Source organism: Zalophus californianus, chromosome 3 (assembly GCF_009762305.2).
Source record: "Zalophus californianus isolate mZalCal1 chromosome 3, mZalCal1.pri.v2, whole genome shotgun sequence".
Taxonomy (NCBI): Eukaryota; Metazoa; Chordata; class Mammalia; order Carnivora; family Otariidae; genus Zalophus; species Zalophus californianus.
Genome location: NC_045597.1, coordinates 180,456,670 through 180,476,583, shown reverse-complemented (window position 1 = coordinate 180,476,583; position 19,914 = coordinate 180,456,670). Strand labels below are relative to the sequence as shown.

At 37.5% G+C, this 19,914-nt stretch overlaps 1 long non-coding RNA gene across 1 annotated transcript in view; it reads right to left on the bottom strand.

Moving 5' to 3' along the window:
* The window catches only part of LOC113920613, a 40,791-nt gene that overhangs the window by 1,035 nt on the left and 19,842 nt on the right, over window positions 1-19,914 (bottom strand). Inside the window, exons 2-3 of the long non-coding RNA XR_003519325.1 lie at window positions 5,746-5,784; window positions 5,514-5,544 (exon numbers count right to left, since the gene is read on the bottom strand). This is a non-coding gene — a long non-coding RNA (uncharacterized LOC113920613). The remainder of the gene's footprint in view (window positions 1-5,513; window positions 5,545-5,745; window positions 5,785-19,914) is intronic.

Below are 19,914 nucleotides of genomic sequence, written 5' to 3'. Positions count from 1 at the left end.
TTAAAATTATAAATTTTTTAAAAGATATCATCAAAAGGAAAAAAACAAAAATTTAAAGTACCAACATTTTTCTGAAAACAAAATGTCATTAAGAACATATTACCTCACAGTGTGATTGTATGTACATAATAAGCACTCAAAAATGGTCTCAATTGTTTTAAAATTCAAACAGCAAAACCATTCTGGACTACCTTGATGTTTCTCTTTCTCAAAATAACATTCTTTAAGTTACAATTTGATTCTGTCTGTATAAGTCAAACAAAAGAATATCTGTCTCTGATATTGTTATGATGTGAAGACTTCAGGAAGATGCTATAAAACTGAGACAGATGCATATGGGATCTTATTTTGTCAGAACTATAGAAAGAAAAGAAAGTTATTTTTTTAAGGTTTTATTTATTTTTTTGAGAGAGAAAAAGAGTGAGCGAGTGAGAAAGCATGAGCTGGGGCAGGGGCAGAAGGAGAAGCAGACTCCCCACTGAGCAGGGAGCCCGACGTGGGGCTCCATCCCAGGACCCTGGAATCACGACCTGAGCTGAAAGCAGATGCTTAACCGACTGAGCCATCCAGGCGCCCCTAAAGTTATTTTGATGAGAATCAAAATGTGGTCTTCCCTTTATTTTCCCCCTTGTCAGAATAAGGAAAAGATTGAGAGGTATACAACTTAAAATTTTAGATACCACAACATACATGTCAGAAAGGTGAACAGTCAGGGCTTGAAGCTGAAATCAATGGTCCCAAGAGCTGGCTGTGTATCAAAATAACCTGGGGAGCTCATTAAAATTAGAGAATCCCAACACCACCTTCCCCCTGCCCCGCCAGAGGTTCTAATTCAACAAGTTGGGGCAAGGTCAAGGTATCTATGCATTTGACAAGTGCCCTCTAATGATTCTGAAGCAGTGGGTTCACTGGGCAATATTCAAAAACCATTCCTCTCCATGGCTACCTGTCCTTGACAACTTCACCTCAAAAAAACAGTAACTGTATTGTTATTGCCACTTTGTCAGAGAGCCCTTCCTTGACCATCCTGACCGAGGGACACTCCCTCGCCCCTCTCTTCAGTCAGGACAAGTTTGGCTCTGCTGTGGTAACAAACAACTCCAAATCTATATTGGCTTTAAGCCAACGTTATTTATTTATTTTATTTTATTTATTTTTTTACTCACAAAAACTTTCCAGATAAGATCCTGGCAATTTTTCAGTGAAACCACATTCTAGGTAGTGGCTCAGCATCCCAGCCTCCTTCTATATGTCTCATGATACAGCTCTTGATGTGCTTTCCTGATTTGCCACATCAGAAGAAGAAAGAACTGGAGAGTCACAGGCTAGCAATCCAAAACTGCAGCCGGGTAGTCACATAACCGTTCTACCCACATCTTACTAGCCAGAATTCATCAGATGGCCATGCATGACTCCGGGGCCATAGAGAAGTACAACCTACATATACCCAGAAGTACAGGAGAACCAGGTACGCATTAGTAATGTTCACCATAGGATACTGAATTTTTGCCTATCATGATCACATGTTCTAACGATATCCTATATCTCTTATCTATTTGCTTATTTGGTTCTGGTCTGTTCCCATTAGATTGAAAAAAATTTGAGGTCAGAATCTTTATATTCTTGGGCGCCTGGGTGGCTCAGTTGGTTAAGCGAATGCCTTCGGCTCAGGTCATGATCCTGGAGTCCCGGGATCGAGTCCCGCATCAGGCTTCCTGCTCAGCAGGGAGTCTGCTTCTCCCTCTGACCCTCTTCCCTTTCATGCTTTCTATCTCTCATTCTCTCTGTCTCTGAAATAAATAAATAAAATCTTTAAAAAAAAAAAAAGAATCTTTATATTCTTTACCACTGGCAATGTTACTCTGTCTGGAATGTAGTAAACACTCAAACTGTGTGAACAAATGAAGACAGAGAGTTGTCTAGAAGGTCTCAGACGCAGGGGTCATTTAAATTAGGTTAGTAGGGAAAAAACCCAGACAATAGCAGCTACTTATTCTATTATCCTGGGAGAATTAGATGATTAAATATTTACTGAGTACCTGTACCTTCTAAGGCTTGCAAAACTGGTTGTACCAATATAATCACACCTCAGGTTTACAATATCTGCTGGAAAAGAAGATAATAAAATACCAGACTCTTGGCATCTAATGATAAACTGGCAGTGATTATCTGTTTTTGAAAAGCTTGTTTTTCTTTTTTTTTTTTTTTACAAGACTATTCACAGTAGGACTCTTCTCAATTGCAATCTCTCCAGGAGAACTTAAAGTATTATTCAATTTACACACAAGCTCTTAGGAATATATCTGTAGAGTCAACCATTGTTGTTGAAATGCCTTAGTTCTATAGAGGTTCTGAATGGGAGTAAGGAAACCCAGCCATAGAATTTTATGAGCCATTTTGGTTTTTGATGTATTTCATCTCATTTCCAAACTCCCTCTAGTGTCCAGAAAGAGTAAAGTCCATTGACATTGGTAGGGAATGCTACAACTGTCAATTTGAAAGTAGCAAATGGAACATTTTGAATATGATTTTGAAAAGGACAGGAGGAATCTTTTCATTGTAAACTATATGTTAAAATATTTTTAAGTGTTTTTTTTCTTTTTTCAGCTTTACTGAGGTATAATTTGACAAATAAAATTATAAGGTATTTGAAGTATACAACAGGAGGATTGATATTTGTGTACATGGTGAAAGCATTTCCCCCAACAAGTTAACACATTCATCACTTCACATATTACCTTTTTTTAAAAAAAATTAAGAACATTTAAGTTCTACTGTATGTTTTTTTCCAACATAAAAATGTGTCTAAAAGAAAATATATACAATGGCCCACTAGCTCACTAATTGTATACAACTTATGAACATTGTGAGAAATTCATAGACAACAGGAAGGCACAGTGTAAAGACAGAAAGTCTCCTTCCTATTTGCCTTTAGTCCTGCTCTTCTAAAGGATTTCCTATTAAAGTCTCCCGGTCAGTTTCAGAAAAAGCAGACAAACAAAATCTTTTGCATTTTCTAGCATTGTGTATATTTACATGGAATGTTGATTTTAAGAATTTATATAAAAAGAATCAATCTATACAAAGTGTTTTGCATTTTGTTCTTTCCCCTTGCTCTTTGGAATATTTCCAAAATCCCACCTAATTTTTTGACAGTTACATAATATCCCTTGCCAGGAATGGCCAGCAATCCCTGTACTGAGGGATGAAAGATGACTCCAAACTTTGCCATGAAAGAGAGGAGAAGGCAAGGGGGTCAACGCTCAGAGACGAAGACCTTTTGCTCTTCTTTGCTCCCACTTTTTTAGTCCTTCAGGATAATCACAAATCCTTATCACTGTTTCTCAAGCACGTGATATGTGACAAGGGGTCTTACTGAAACTAGGAGGATCTGTTTATAGGAAAGATACAATACGCTAATCTGCGTGTTCTTCGAGTTCTGCTAAACATAGCCTAAGGGACAATGCATACATCTCTTAGATCACAGGGCAGCTGTTCCGGCCAAGAAAGCTTCGGGAAGACAACTCCCTGTGGCGGCATTCCTACGGCAGAGTGGTCAGACGGACCCCGGCGTTCCAAAGGTCTACGGTCTTCTCCGAAACCCTCCACTGCCCCCAGGGGCCTCTGTGTAACGTTTTAGCAAGCCAGGTATTATGGCTGATTTCATGCTCTACATTAACCCCAACAATATTCTTAATTCTTTATTCTAATTTTTGGTAATTACATAGTATTCCTCCATTTAGTTAGACTCTAATTTATTTTTTTAATTTTTAAAAAAATTTTAATTCCAGTGTAGTTAACATACAGTGTTATGTTCATTTCAAATATACAATATAGTGATTCAACACTTCCATATATTACTCTGTGCTCATCAAGTATACTCTTACTCCCCATCATCTATTTCACCCATCCCCCACCCAGCTCCCCTCTGGTACCCATCTGTTTGTTCTCTACAGCTAAGAGTCTGGTTTTTGGTTTCTCTTTTTTGTTCATTTGTTTTGTTTCTTAAATTCCACATATGAGTGAAATAATATGGTATTTGTCTTTCTCTGACTGGCTTATTTCACTCAATATTACACCCTCTAGATCCATCCATGTTGTTGCAAACGGCAAGATTTTGTTCTTTTTTTATGGCTGAGTAATATTCCATTGTATATATATCCCACATCTTCTTTATCTATTCATCTATCGATGGAAACTTGGGCTGTTTCCATAATTTGGCTATTGTAAATAATGCTGTTATAAACCTAGGGATGCATGTTTCCCTTTGAATCAGTGTTTTGTATCCTTTGGGTATATATCCAGTAGTGTGATTACTGGATCACAGGGCTGTTTTATTTTTAACTTTTCGAGGAACTTCCATACTGTCTTCCACAGTGGTTGCACCAATTTGCATTCCCACTAACAGTCCTCACCAAAACTTGTTGTTTCTTGTGTTTTTGATTTTAGCCATTCTGATAGGGGTGAGGTGCTATCTCATTGTGGTTGTGATTTGCATTTCCCTGATGATGAGTGATGCTGAACATCTTTCCATGTGTCTGTTGGCCATCTATATATGTCTTCTCTGGAAGTTATATTCTGTTTTCATAGTCCATATTGATGGCCTTTTTACTACTAGAAATAATATTGCATTGGAGGTTGTTGTGCATGTATTTTTTGAAAACATGTTGGAGTATATGCAAGGATGAATAGAACTTTCTGGGTCAAAGAGTATAAGAATTTATAGTTATTAAAATATTACCAAATTCCCCTTCAAAGTAGCTCAACTAATTCATTCTTCTAGGTATTAGCTTTTTTTTTTAAGATTTTATTTATTCATGAGAGACAGAGAAAGAGAGAGAGAGGCAGAGGCAGAGGAAGAAGCAGACTTCCCACTGAGCAGGGAGCTCAACGTGGGACTTGATTCCAGGACCCTGGGATCATGACCTGAGCCGAAGGCGGACATTTAACCATCTGAGCCACCCAGGCGTCCCGGTATTAGCTTTTTATTACCAACTTTGGTATGTTAAAAATGAAACTAATGGTAATGGAGAAATAAAGAAATACCTAATTTGGAACCAAAAATAAGGATTTTTTGTTTATAACAGATTTCACCTGAAGTTTTAATAAGAGAAGTCTCACTTAGATCACTTATTTAGAATTTAAGTACGTTAGCCTATGTAATACTAAGTGGTCTCTTGGTGTGATAAGGTAGATGATTGTCTTTATTACTTAAAGATACAGACATTTTTGATATGAAAAGAAGATTTTTTAACTTTTTAGCAAGTAAAAACATTTGATATTAATTTAATTGAAGATATATTTAAGTACTAATAAGAAGCACTATTTCCAAATATGATGTGTTTCTCATTTGCATTTTGCCTTAGATATCAACATATTCTATTCATACTAAAAATGTTTTGTTCACTGGGAATTTTTAGCCACATGATGTCATATGTACCTCAGAAAATCTTGTTTTAGTAGAAAAACCTAATATACTTAGCTGTCACCAAATGAAATTTTATAGGGCATACCAATCTAGGTCCAATTACATTTGATGCTTCCCTGGAAAAAATAAAACATGATTAGTGTTGTATTTATTTTATTTTTGTTAGAATAGAATGATGATGTAAACTGACATGAACTATGTAATCACTATATTAACATTAACTAAATCAACTATCAAGATTCACAAGTAAAATGAGGCCAAGGTTTATTTCAAACAGCTATATATAATTTTTGTTCAGAAATATCAATATTACCCACCTGATGTAATTATCCACTACCCATATTGGAAGTCGGTCCCTGAAAGCAGAACACTAGTTATTGTTAGAATTTTTTACAGACAATACACACATGGTAATGCTCACACATACCAGTCAATCGAAATCATCAGGCAGTAAGCACTAATCTTATTTACCAGTTGCCTGAAAAACTCACTTTTATGGGCTGCATCTCTGAAACTGAAATACTAGAAAATATGTTTTATAAGATATTCATATATGGATCTGTATACACCCAAAATGGTTTTCCAATCATATTTGTCTGCTCAGGCTGTCCTAATAAAACACTGTAGGCTGGGTGGCTTAAACAACAGATATTTTCTCACAGCTCTGGAGGCTGGAAGCCCAAGGTCAAGGTGTCCTCAAGTTTGGTTCCTCTTGCGGCGTCTCTCCTTGGCTCATAGATGGCTGACTCTTGCTGTGTCCCCAAATGACATGTGTCTTCTGTGTGAGCACATTCTTGGTGTCTCTCTCTGTATGTCCTGATCTCCTCTTCTTATATGAATGCCAGTCAGATTGCATTAGGACCCACCCACCTGACCTCATTTAACCTTAATTTCTCCTTTAAAGTCCCTATCTCCAAATATGGTCACATTCTAAGGGACTACAGGTCAAGGCTTTGACATGATAATTCAGAGAGGAGAGGGGACACAGTTTAGTCCATAATACCAATCTCTCAAAATAACCCATAGTGTTACCAATAATCTGAAGAATGGAATTTGCCTACACTTATTAGGCTTAGCTATTGTCAATGACCAAGAATGAGCTAGTGTGTACATAAGATGGGACACGACAGGGTAAGATAGGCTAGGAATCATCCATACTTGCTTTTTAGAGTGTGTGTATTATAATATAGTATACAGTAGACTACACTTTCAAAAGCGGCAGAAAGCCCAGGCTCTGGAGTCAGAGTTTAAGAGTGTGAGTCTCAGTTTCACTATTTATTAACTGTGATCTTAGGCAAAATACCAAGCAAAACTCTTTCTGCCTCACTTTCCTTACCTTTAAAATAAAATAAAAATAGGGCTTCCTATTTTTATTAAGAGAAATTAAGGTTAAATGAGGTCAGATGGGTGGGTCCTAATGCAATCTGACTGGCATTCATATAAGAAGAGGAGATCAGGACATAAGAGAGAGACACCAAGGATGTGCTCACACAGAGGACACATGTCATTTGGGGACACAGCAAGAGTCAGCCATCTATAAGCCAAGGAGAGACGCCACAAGAGGAACCAAACTTGAGGACACCTTGACCTTGGGCTTCCAGCCTCCAGAGCTGTGAGAAAATATCTGTTGTTTAAGCCACCCAGCCTACAGTGTTTTATTAGGACAATCCTTATGAGGATTGTGCAGGATTAAATGAGTTCATGCATGTACAGTGCTTAAAACAGTGTCTGGTATTTGGTACAGGCTTCAGGTCTGCTAATTTTATCATCGTTGTTGTTGTTGTCAAGAATTAGTTAACCTATACTGGATACTTGGAAAATTTCTAGGGATCAAGGAGTGAATTAAGTGGCAAATGATGAGAAGGGAAGCTAAAGAGCAAGTGGTATACATAAGGCAGTGTTTTCTTTGTCAGGTATATGGTGATATTTCGAGGTTAAAATAGTGAAGTCTCCAAACCAGAGCAGTCTGACATGCAGGAGGACATTTTGACTAGGTCATTTTGACACGGCATTTTGACAACAATGACATTTTGATGTGATCATTTGATCTTAATTACATAAAGCAGCTGCTTCAAAATGTAAAAGCTCTGTGATATTACCAAATAAAGTGTGCAGACCAGACATCCCTGAATCCTCCCTACCTCTGAGCAGCTCCCCTTCCTTCCCAAGATGTGCATTTCAGTGTTGTGGGTATCCTTATTCTTCCTAATCTTACTGATAATAAGTACTTTTGCCATCGCAATGAAAATAGAAAGACATGTTCAAGATTCTTCGCAGGCTTTTCACAAGGTCTTCTCACACTATACTTTAGAGTGGCAGCATTACTTAGATGTATACGTGGTTCCTCCTGATTACCTTACTTTAAAATAAGGCATCCCAAGGAAACTGCAGTGGTGTGGGCTGTAGCTCAGTTCAAATGCAGTAAAGCTCTGAACTAAAGATTAATTCTGGATCTAGCCATAAATCAAAACCAAAGACAACCATGATAACTTTTACAGCAAATTGTCAATTACAGTTTGGTACAAGCAAAATCAATCAGCATTCTATCTTCAAAGAAAATATAGTAAGATACAACTTCAGAAAATGGTACTCATTAGAAATTAGACAAAAGATTGGGCAGAATTTATTTAATGATCGATCTGTGGGAAGGCTGTCATATCATTCCTGTGAATTTTTACAGAAAACGATATAGACTACCATGTGAATAGTATACTCACAGGATGGCATTTTTGAGGTAGTCCTAGTGCAAAATTTCTGCACAATATCTTTAACACTAGATACCTGGGTGTGTCTGCAGACCCTCTCCTTCCTCGTTCCATGTCCTCGCACTCTCAGTAATGGTTTTGAGATGGACAAAGCTGAGCAGCAGTCTAAATAGGAAAACTGCAAGTCTCTAGTTTAAGGTGCTGGTAACACTTGTGCTAAGATTTTTCTTTTATATACTCAACTAAATGGGAATTTTTAAAGAAGATTTTATTTATTTGACAGAGAGAGAGCACAAGCAGGGGGATCAGCAGGCAGAGGGAGAGGGAGAAGCAGGCTCCTTGCGGAGCAGGGAGCCCGATGTGGGGCTCCATCCCAGGACCCTGGGATCATGACCTGAGCTAAAAGCAGATGCTTAACTGACTGAGCCACCCAGGCGCAGCTACATGGGAATTTTTTTCTTTTTAATTAAGAAAGGGATGTTAGGTCAATGTCAACTTATTTTTTTAAAAATCTGTTGATTCCAGGGCCAATTTTATGGCAAAGTTCAGCCCTAATGTTTTTAAAAAATAAAACATACCTCAGGACATTTGCTTCTGCTTCCAGGGAGCAAAAAAAGAAAAACAAAATCTCCTCCTACCCCCCAAAAAGGGCAAGGGGAGCAAAGCAAGAAAAAAAAAAAAAAACCCAACACAGAATAAGTTGTCCCCTTGTGCTGAAATGGGGCAGGCTTGCTCAAGACCCACAGAGGGGACAAGCAAGTCAAGCAGTTCACAATCTGCACAGCTACAGAGGGCTTGTCTCTTGCCTACAGAAAGAGAGCTTCATCCTGTAACTACAAAATCAGGTCACATTCTTGTTTGATTCTTAAACTAGTGTACCCTAGGCCCTTCCTAACCTAACTGGACAGAAATCTGTCCCTCTCAAATGTGTGGCCCCGCTTCTTCTGGCAGTTGGCCAAAGGTCTGCCCCAGGACCCAGGGACTATTGACTCATCTTTCACCGCTCTTACCTGCTATCCTGCCACCCACTCCACAGCCACCCCTGTGCCATATGACCTTGGTGCAAGCCTTGCCTGGTGGGGACCATCACCTCTGAGGGTAACTGTACCCTCAGATTGCTCTCCTGCTGCTTCCAAATCACAGGGCTGGCCCTTCTCCTTCTTTATATCACAGCTAAAGCCAGGTGTAACTTCTAACTAGACTTCCTGAAGGCTGGGAAAGAAAGGGAGAGGGGAAGGTGGAGAGAGAAAGAAAGAGAGAAAGAAAGGGATAGACAGAGAGAGAGAGAGAGATGCATGCCACCGATCTCCATATCCCCCCACCACCGAAGCACACAAAGAGCATGAGAAAGAATATCCCTATAGGCCATAAAAATATCCTTAACAGCAAAGAATCCAGTATGACATGGGCCCCATTATCTAAGCATGATAAAATACATTTAGAAATCAGAAATAAAAAGAAATTGAAAAAATTCTCAATGCATCTGTCTTTTTAAAAATCCTCACCTGCTAAATAATCCATGAGTTAAATAAGAAATGACTATGAAAATTATGAAATATATAGCACTAAGTGAGTAACACCAGAATCAGTATATATCAAAAGATAGGAGAGGCAGCCAAAGTAGTTCTTATAATTAGTGCAAGAAATCCTGGACAATCAGAATGGATCAGGTGGCAAACAAAAACAAAGCTTCTGCCACGTGACAGAAAGGCGCCATGTTATTAAGAAGTTTTATGGATAAGTTTTAACAAATCTTCTGGAACTAATGATTCCTATTTTATACAAATAGCTTCTGAGATCTGCAAAGGTCATACTTAATCTTCTTCTGTTATTATTACTTCTTTGAGCCTTTCAATGAACTCTCGTTTTAGAGAAGATGTAATTAATTTATCTCATTTCATGGAGAACTACTTATTGAAAAATTTTAATCATTTCAATAATGCCAATGTGCATCTTTGTCTTTCTTTATTTAAATTCAGTTAGCCAACATATAGTACGTCATTAGTTTCAGATGTAGTTATTCATCAGATGTTCAGTTATTCACCACTTGTATATAACACCCAGTGCTCATCACATAGTTGGCTTCAGCAAGGAGAGGCAAGAAAACATCTTTCTACTGCCATCTAAAACTGGGAGACCACATCATTTCTTTAGTAACCTGGGACTGGAAAGCATACAGATTTTCTAGCCCACAGAGCCACAGCCAAGGAATATGTCCTAGGGAACTGGTGACAGAAACTTTGCTTTTTGTCTAATTTAAAAAACTAATTTAAGAAATAAGTAGCATAGAATATGAATTAGTCCTGAGTGTACATTACTACCATTTTTTTTTTTTTTACTACCAATATTTTTAAAAAGTGATCTTGAAGCTGGATCAAACTGTTCTCATAGCTGGGTCAAACAGCCTCATCACAATGTCCTTGACATTAAAGCAATCACATCAAAACATGGAAGCGTCAAAATGTCCTGTGCCTGCTGATAAAACGCCGAGCAGATACCATGGAAAGAATGAACTTTACTCTTTAGTGGGCATGAGAGTTTGATGCCAAAGAAATAGGCTCATAATCTCAAGGCAGGTGCCAAAATGTTTACACATATAAAGTTGTCCAAACTCCTGTTGGATTTGCACAGAGTGCCCCAGAATCAAAATATCTCCCTTACTGGATTTCCTCCTTCACCTAGGATCCCAATGTTGGTCATTCCTTAAATTACAGGCATCTAAAGAGTTTTTTAGTTGAATAAAGGCAGAATACATGGTAAAAAAGAGGAAAACATGGTGCCTGGAGTCAGACAGCTCTGAGTTCAAATCCTGACTCTATGCTTATTAATTGTATAGTCTATAGCAAGATACTTAACCTCTTTGATCTTCAATTTTTCCCTTTGCGATAATGGGTGAAAATGATGGCAATAATAACAGCTAACTTGTAGGGTTGTCAAGAGGAATAAGTAAAATGACATAATGAAAGCATCTAGGAAAATGCAGGTGCCCCCAAAATGGCAGCTTTAGAACTCAAAGAATCTGGGACAGCATCATTAAGCTGTACAAAAAAATCTTACCATCCTAGTTTACCAGCTCCTTGGAGAACGGTGTCTGAGAAGCTGGGATAAAACATAAGTTTTGAAGAAGGAAGAGGAAAAAACTAGTATGGGACACTTTCAACTATAGGAATTTCTGATTGTCCATTTAGACCCAGGGTTGTTAGAAGCCTTGACACTCAGGGCAAAAGGGAAAGCAACAGAGTACTAAGCATTGATCCAGGAATGAATCAGAATGCTTTGGGGGAATGTATGTGAATCAAAACACTCTAAGTCTAAAGGGAAGGATATAAGGCAGAGGGAAAAAAAAACAGGACAAGTTATGAGGATTCAGGACTTTTACTGTGGGCAACACAGAACCCAGTGGATTAGGTTTGGGTGACTCTGCATGGGACAAGCTCTTGACTGTACGTTCCACCTTAAGGTTTTGGCAACCCTGATCTAGAAAACCTGGCACTTCCAGATCTCTCTCTCTCTCTCTTCCAAGTTCCACACGGGAGAACAGTTAGGATATATAGGGAAACCTATCAAAAATAGAACCAGCTCATATGAACCAGCTTGTGAATCAATAGGATGCATTCAGGAGATAAGTATTCACTTCATTTCAGATAAACTACCACTCTGAAGGCACTGAACAGAGGGCACTAGCAACCTGGAAGCCACATTTTACCTTCCCTGTGAATATCCAGATCATCACATATCCTGACATTGCTTGAAAACAAATGCATATTTACAGAACATACCAATATATACATAATATAGATTTACATAATAATCCTGTCCATGAAATACATGTTTTAGAAATGTAGCACTCTATATTCATAATTATTTTACAACACACACTTTTTCCTTGTGATTCAGGATTCTTGCCACATCCTGGGCTTGAGAAATAACTTTAGTGAGATTGCTTTTCTTCTATGGTTGTCCATTTCTTCATCTTTTTTTTTTTAAGATTTTATTTAGTTATTTGATAGAGAGAGACACAGTGAGAGCTGGAACACAAGCAGGGGGAGTGGGAGAGGGAGAAGCAGGCTTCCCATAGAGCAGGGAGCCCGATGCAGGGCTTGATCCCAGGACCCTGGGATCATAATCTGAGCCGAAGGCAGATGCTTAACAACTGAGCCACCCAGGCACCCCATTTCTTCATCTTTAAGGTGAGGTATTTAACACTATATAAATCCCTATCTTCAAACTTACATACCCTGCAAAGCTGAACTTTGTAGTTAGTTATGCATGTTCATTCCGGTTAGCCATGAAAATATAGAAACACAATCACATACGTACACAGTTAAGAGCATAAACCTTCATGTTGCTATAGTAATACCAAGGGCACTTCTGTACCAAGGCCTGCAAACACAATTATGTTAGGAAAACACTTCAACGTGGTTACACTTTATACGAATACATCAAGTTGACGTCTGAAGGTCCTTTGAGTGAAAGCACTAAAAAAAGTTTCATTTTTATTAGAAGAGCACAATCTCCCCCAAAAAAGATGGGAAATGATTCAAAATATCAAATCTTCATCACATGTGGAAAAGATAAAATAGATTGTATACCTCTTTTTACCTTTGCCTAGAAGAATAAAAAAAGGGAAGGGAGGAACCAAAAGAGTGAAATTATAAAGTTTGAAATAAGGCTTTAGGGAAATCACCTTTCATCATAATTAGTTTCCTCTGAAATCTTTCTTTTGCCAGATATACATTCTTTCCTTCAGAAAGCTTACATATATATTGAGAGGAACTTGAGGTTCTAGGCCTATTTAATGTACCTAGGACAATGACCATCACTTCTTAGGTATTTAGCAAAATAGGATTCCCTTTACATAGACCATTTTTCCTTCTTCTTTATACTTTACATTTTTTCAGAATAAAATTCTTGAATTCCAATAGAAAAGAAAGTTAAGGAACTCAATGTTCTGAATGTATATTTAGTTGGTTGCCTACTCATTAACATTTGTCCATGAAGATCTTTCTAAAAGACTTATGTTAACAGCTTAGTAAAACAGTAGTGTGAATTTGAGTTTTAAAACAGAATTGAATTTTGATAACTGAGTATTTCCCAGGGCACAGGCCATCACTCCAATCCTTACAACAGTACCTATTAAGGAAGAAATATGAGAGATAAGGATAAATATGCACTAATGTCAGAAAATAACCTAAAAGTGATAGGATTTTAAAAAATAATCAATATCATGTGGTTTTCTTCATTGTTATGAAATTTATGATGAATTAAAAATAAATTTTATAAATTGAATGCTCTGATTAATTACGTTTAGTTAATTGATGTTTTACTGTATCTTAATGGGAAAATTTCTGTTTCATTGGTAGGCATGGCAACAAGAGTAGAGAATGCTAATTAAATTAATTTGGTTTTCAGTCATCAGAAATATTTATTAAGTATTGACTGTGGTTTCTGGAAAAGAAACCAACTCTGGTATCAAAAGAATAGTGTGTATTCAGTTCATGTATTATGTTAGTGACTTTTTCTTACTATGGTAAAACTTACATGTAAATAGAAAATGAAAACAAGGACTGACCAAATAGACGGAATAATATTTATAAATATCTCTTAAGACTTGAAGTCAACGGCAATATAGATCTCTAATTCAAACACACACACACAAGGAGCTAAAGTATGGGTGGTTCAATTAAGTTTTTAAAGAGAATCACTTTTTTTAAAAAAAGATTAGAAACATTTGCTTTTTTTCTGTCAGAAGGCTTTGTGTGAACTGGAAACATATTTCTCTATGAATAAATGAACATGTTGTTAAAGAATACAGAAACACCATAGTGTGTTAGAGTTAACAAGTTTTTAAGCTTTTCATGTAAGATATTGAGGAAAAGATACACTTACAAAATGTAAATGGAAGTTTTATTAGAATTGGGAGTATCTTATTAAAACCATTTTCTATCCCTAGTTAGAGGAGGCAGAGACGGCTTCATCAATCAAGGTCTGTTTAATCTACCAGACTCAGCTATGGTTGGGGTGGATCTAAAAGTGGATACAGCAGCATCTCACCATATGTCACTTCTTTAATAATGTCAATTACCTAAACATACATATGAACTAGAAAATGCATCTTGAAGATCCTGAGGATAAGAAATAAAAATAAATCACAAAATCCTCTCAATAAAATTCCCTCATTTTATTATAAGGAAAGGCCCTCAGATTCTATTTATTTATTTTCAATTTGAATGAAATTCTAAGAGTCTTCAAATTATACACCATAGGAATTTCAGTGGTTAAATGTAATTACTTAATTTAGAGTGGAGTAAAAAAAAAAAAAAAACAACAGGGAGTAGGAGACCTGGATTTCGTCTGGTCCCAGGAATTCAGCTGGATAGGGATTAAACCATTCTGAACACCTACGAACTCAACAGGAGATCGAAGAAGAGAGTAGCAACAACTCTCTGAACAGAAAAGCGACCACTTTCTGGAAGGAAGCCGCTGGGTTTGGAGAATCCACACGGGGTCGGTGCCAGAGATAGAAATGCTCGGTCACAGGCCGGGTGAGCACAGAGGGCGACCGGAGACTGGGGAGACGGGAGTGATTGACTGCTTTTCTCTGGGGGCGCACTGAGAAGCAGGGCCCCAAGTTCTCGGCTTCTCTGGGGCGCAGATTGGGAGGCCGCCATTTTCAGTCTCGTCCTCCAAAGCCAAACAGAAAGCTTGCAGGGAACAAAAGCTGCCGAGAGCAAACCCGAGCAGATTACTTAGCCCGGACCTGCAAGGGTGGGGCAATTCCACCTGCGGCAAAGACATTTGGAACCACGGCAACAAGTCCCTCCCCCAGAAGATCAGCAAGAACAGCCAGCCAAGACCAAGTTTACCGATCAAGGAGAACGGGAGAACTCCAGCACTAGGGGAATACTGCACATAGAATTCATGGCTTTTTTACCATGATTCTTTAGTCTTCTGAAGTTAATTTTTTTAACTTCTTTTTTGAATTTTTCTTTTTCCCTTTTTCAACCAATATCTTATCAATCCCTTTTATAAAAAAACATTTTTATTTTTCATTTTTAGAGTCAAGTCTATCCGTCCATAGTAGTTACCCTTATTTTTGGCATATATATATAAGTTGTTCTCTCTTTAAAATTTTGAGATACACTTTCTTCTAACAGATCAAAATATACCCTAAATCTCTAGTGTATGGATTTGTTCTAGTCTCCTGCCTGATCACATTCTCTCCCTTTTTTTTCTTTTCTTTTTTTTTAAGTCCTCTTCTTTATTTTTTCAAACAACTTCTTATCAATTCCTTTTATAAAATCTTTTATAATTTTCATCTTTACAGTCATATTCCATCCTTTCATCATATTAACCCTTATTTTTGTACACATATAAGTTTTTCTTTCTTTAAACTTTTGGGAGGCACTTTCTTCTAACAGACCAAAATACACCCAAAATCTAGTGTGTGGCACTGATCTACGCACCATCCTGATCATATTTGATCATATTCTGTTTTTTTTGTTTTGTTCTGTTTTTGTTTGTTTTTATCTTTTTCTTTTTCCTTTTTTTCTTTTTCTTTTTTCTTTCTTTCTCTTTCTTTTCCCCCGGTTTCTGGTCTTTTCTGCTTTATTTAGAGTATATTTTCTGGGAACGTTGGTATTCTGTTAGCATTTTGTTCTCTCATTCATCTATTCTCCTCTGGACAAAATGACAAGATGGAAAAAAATCACCTCAACAAAAAGAACAAGAGGCAGTACCGACTACCAGGGACCAACTCAATACAGACACTACTACAATGTCAGAACGAGAATTCAGAATGATGATTTTAAAGATACTAGTTGGCTTGAAAAAAGCATGGAAGTTATTAGAGAAACCCTTTCTGGAAAAATAAAAGAACTAAAATCTAACCAAGTCAAAATCAAAAAGGCTATTAATGAGGTGCAATCAAAAATAGGGGCTCTAACTGCTAGGATAAATGAGGCAGAAGAGAGAATTAGCGATATAGAAGACCAAGTGATGGAAAATAAAGAAGCTGAGAAGAAGAGAGATAAACAACTACAGGATCACGAGGGCAGAATTTGAGAGATAAGCGATGCCATAAGACGAAACAACATTAGAATAATTGGGATCCCAGAAGAAGAAGAAAGAGAGAGGGGCAGAAGGTATATTGGAGCAAATTATAGCAGAGCACTTCCCTAATGTGAGGAAGGAAACAGTCATCAAAATCCAGGAGGCACAGAGAACCCCTCTCAAAATCAATAAAAATAGGTCAACACCCCAACATCTAATAGTAAAACTGACGAGTGTCAGAGACAAAGAGAAATTCCTGAAAGCAGCTCAGGAGAAGAGACCTGTAACCCACAATGGTAGAAACATTAGATTGGCAACAGACCTATCCACAGAGACCTGGCAGGCCAGAAAGGACTGGCATGATATCTTCAGAGCACTAAATGAGAAAAATATGCAGCCAAGAATACTATATCCAGCTCGGCAGTCATTGAAAATAGAAGGAGAGATAAAAACTTCCAGAACAAACAAAAACTAAAGGAATTTGCAAACACGAAACCAGCCCTCCAAGAAATATTGAAAGGGGTCCTCTAAGCAAAGAGAGAGCCTAAAAGCATCATAGATCGGAAAGGAACAGAGACAATATACAGTAATAGTAACCTCACAGGCAATACAATGGCACTAAATTCATATCTTTCAATAGTTACCCTGAATGTAAATGGGCTAAATGGCTCAATCAAAAGACACAGTCTATCATGTTGGATAAAAAAACAAGACCCATTGATATGCTGTCTGCAAGAGACTCCTTTTAGACCCAAAGACCCCCCAGATTGAAAGTGAGGGGGTGGAAAACCATTTACCATGCTAATGGACACCAAAAGAAAGCTAGGGTGACAATCCATATATCAGACAAATTAGATTTTAAACCAAAGACTGTAATAAGAGATGAGGAAGGACACTATATCCTACTTAAAGGAGCTATCCAACAAGAAGATCTAACAATTGTAAATATCTATGCCCCTAATGTGGGAGTAGCCAATTATATAAGACAATTAATAACAAAAGCAAAGAAACACATTGACAACAATATAATAATAGTGGGGGACTTTAACACCCCCCTCACTGAAATGGACAGATCATCTAAGCAAAAGAGCAACAAGGCAATAAACTTTAAATGACACACTGGACCAAATGGACTTCACAGATATATTCAGAACATTCCACCCCAAAGCAACAGAATACACATTCTTCTCTAGTGCCCATGGAACATTCTGCAGAATAGATCACATCCTAAGTCACAAATCAGGTCTCAACAGTACCAAAAGACTGGGATCATTCCCTGCATATTTTCAGCCCACAGTGCTTTGAAACTAGAACTCAATCACAAGAGGAAAGTCGGAAAGAACTCAAATACATGGAGGCTAAAGAGCATCCTACTAAAGAATGAATGGGTCAACCAGGAAATTAAAGAAAAATTTAAAAAATTCATGGAAACTAATGAAAATGAAAACACAACTGTTCCAGATCTTTGGGATACAGCAAAGGCAGTCCTAAGAGGAATGTATACAGCAATACAAGACTCTTTCAAGAAACAAAAGATTTCAAATACACAACCTAACCCTACACTTAAAGGAGCTGGAGAGAGAAGAGCAAATAAAGCCTAAACCCAGCAGGAGAAGAGAAATAATAAAGATCAGAGCAGAAATCAATGAAGTAGAAACCAAAAGAACAGTAGAAGAGATCAACAAAACAGGAGCTGGTTCTTTGAAAGAATTAACAAGATTGATAAAACCCTGGCCAGACTTATCAAAAAGAAAAGAGAAATGACCCAAATCAACAATCATGAATGAAAGAGGAGAGATCACAACCAACACTAAAGAAATACAAACAATTATAAGAACATAATATGAGCAACTCTATGCCAACAAATTAGGTAATGTGGAAGAAATGGATGCATTCCTAGAGATGTATCAACTACCAAAACTGAACCAGGAAGAAAGAGAAAACCTGAACAGACCTATAACCACTAAGGAACTTGAAGCAGTCATCAAAAATCTCCCAACAAACAAAAGCCTAGGGCCAGATGGCTTCCCAGGGGAATTCTATCAGACATTTAAAGAAGAATTAATACCTATTCTTCTGAAACTGTTCCAAAAAAATAGAAATGGAAGGAAAACTTCCAAACTCGTTTTATGAGGCCACCAGTACCTTGATCCCCAAACCAGACAAAGACCCCATCAAAAAGGAGAATTACAGACCAAGATCCTTGATAAACATGGATACAAAAATTCTCACCAAAATACTAGCCAATAGGATCTAACAGTACATTAAAAGGACTTTTCACCATGACCAAGTGGGATTTATCCCTGGGCTGCAAGTTTGGTTCAACATCCACAAATCAATCAATGTGATACAATACATTAATAAAAGAAAGAACAAGAATCATATGATCCTATCAATAGATGCAGAAAAAGCATTTGACAAAGTACAGCATCCTTTCTTGATCAAAACTCTTCAGAGTGTAGGGATAGAAGGTACATACCTCAATATCATAAAAGCCATCTATGGAAAACCCACAGCGAATATCATTCTCAATGGGGAAAAACTGAGAGCTTTCCCCCTAAGGTCAGGAACGCGGCAGAGATGTCCACTATCACCACTGCTATTCAACATTGTATTAGAAGTCCTAGCCACAGCAATCTGACAACAAAAAGAAATCAAAGGCATCCAAACGGGCAAAGAAGAAGTCAAACTCTCACTCTTCACAGATGATATGATACTTTATGTGGAAAACCGAAAAGACTCCACCTCAAAACTGCTAGAACTCATACAGGAATTCAGTAAAGTGGCAGGATATAAAAATGCACAGAAATCAGTGGCATTCCTATACACCAACAACAAGACAGAAGAAAGAGAAATTAAGGAGTTGATCCCATTTACAATTGCACCCAAAACCATCAGATATCTAGGAATAAGTCTAACCAAAGAGGCAAAGAATCTGTACTCAGAAAACTATAAAATACTCATGAAAGAAATTGAGGAAGATACAAAGAAATGGAAAAACGTTCCTTGCTCATGGATTGGAAGAACAAATATTGTGAAGATGTCAAAGCCACCTAGAGCAATCTACACATTCAATACAATCCCCATCAAAATACCATCCACTTTTTTCAAAGAAATGGAACAAATAATCCTAAAATTTGTATGGAACCAGAAAAGACCTCAATTAGCCAGAGGAATGTTGAAAAAGAAAAGCAAAGCTGGCGGCATCACAATTCCGGACTTCCAGGTCTATTACAAAGCTTTAATCATCAAACAGTATGGTACTGGCACAAAAACAGACACATAGCTCAATGGAACAGAATAGAGAGCCCAGAAATGGACCCTCAACTCTATGGTCAATTCATCTTTGACAAAGCAGGAAAGAATGTCCAACGGAAAAAAGACAGTCTCTTCAAAAATGGTGTTGGGATAATCAGACAACATACAGAAGAATGAAACTAGACCATTTCCTTACACCACACACAAAAATAGACTCCAAATGGTTGAAAGACCTAAATGTGAGATAGGAGTCCTTCAAAATCCTAAAGGAGAACACAGACAGCAACCTCTTCACCCTCAGCCACAACAACCTCTTCCTAGAAATATCACCAAAGGCAAGGGAAGCAAGGGCAAACGAACTATTGGGACCTCATCAAGATAAAAAGCTTTTGCACAGCAAAACAGTCAACAAGACAACCAACAGAATGGGAGAAGATACTTGCAAATGACATATCAAATAAGTGGCTAGTA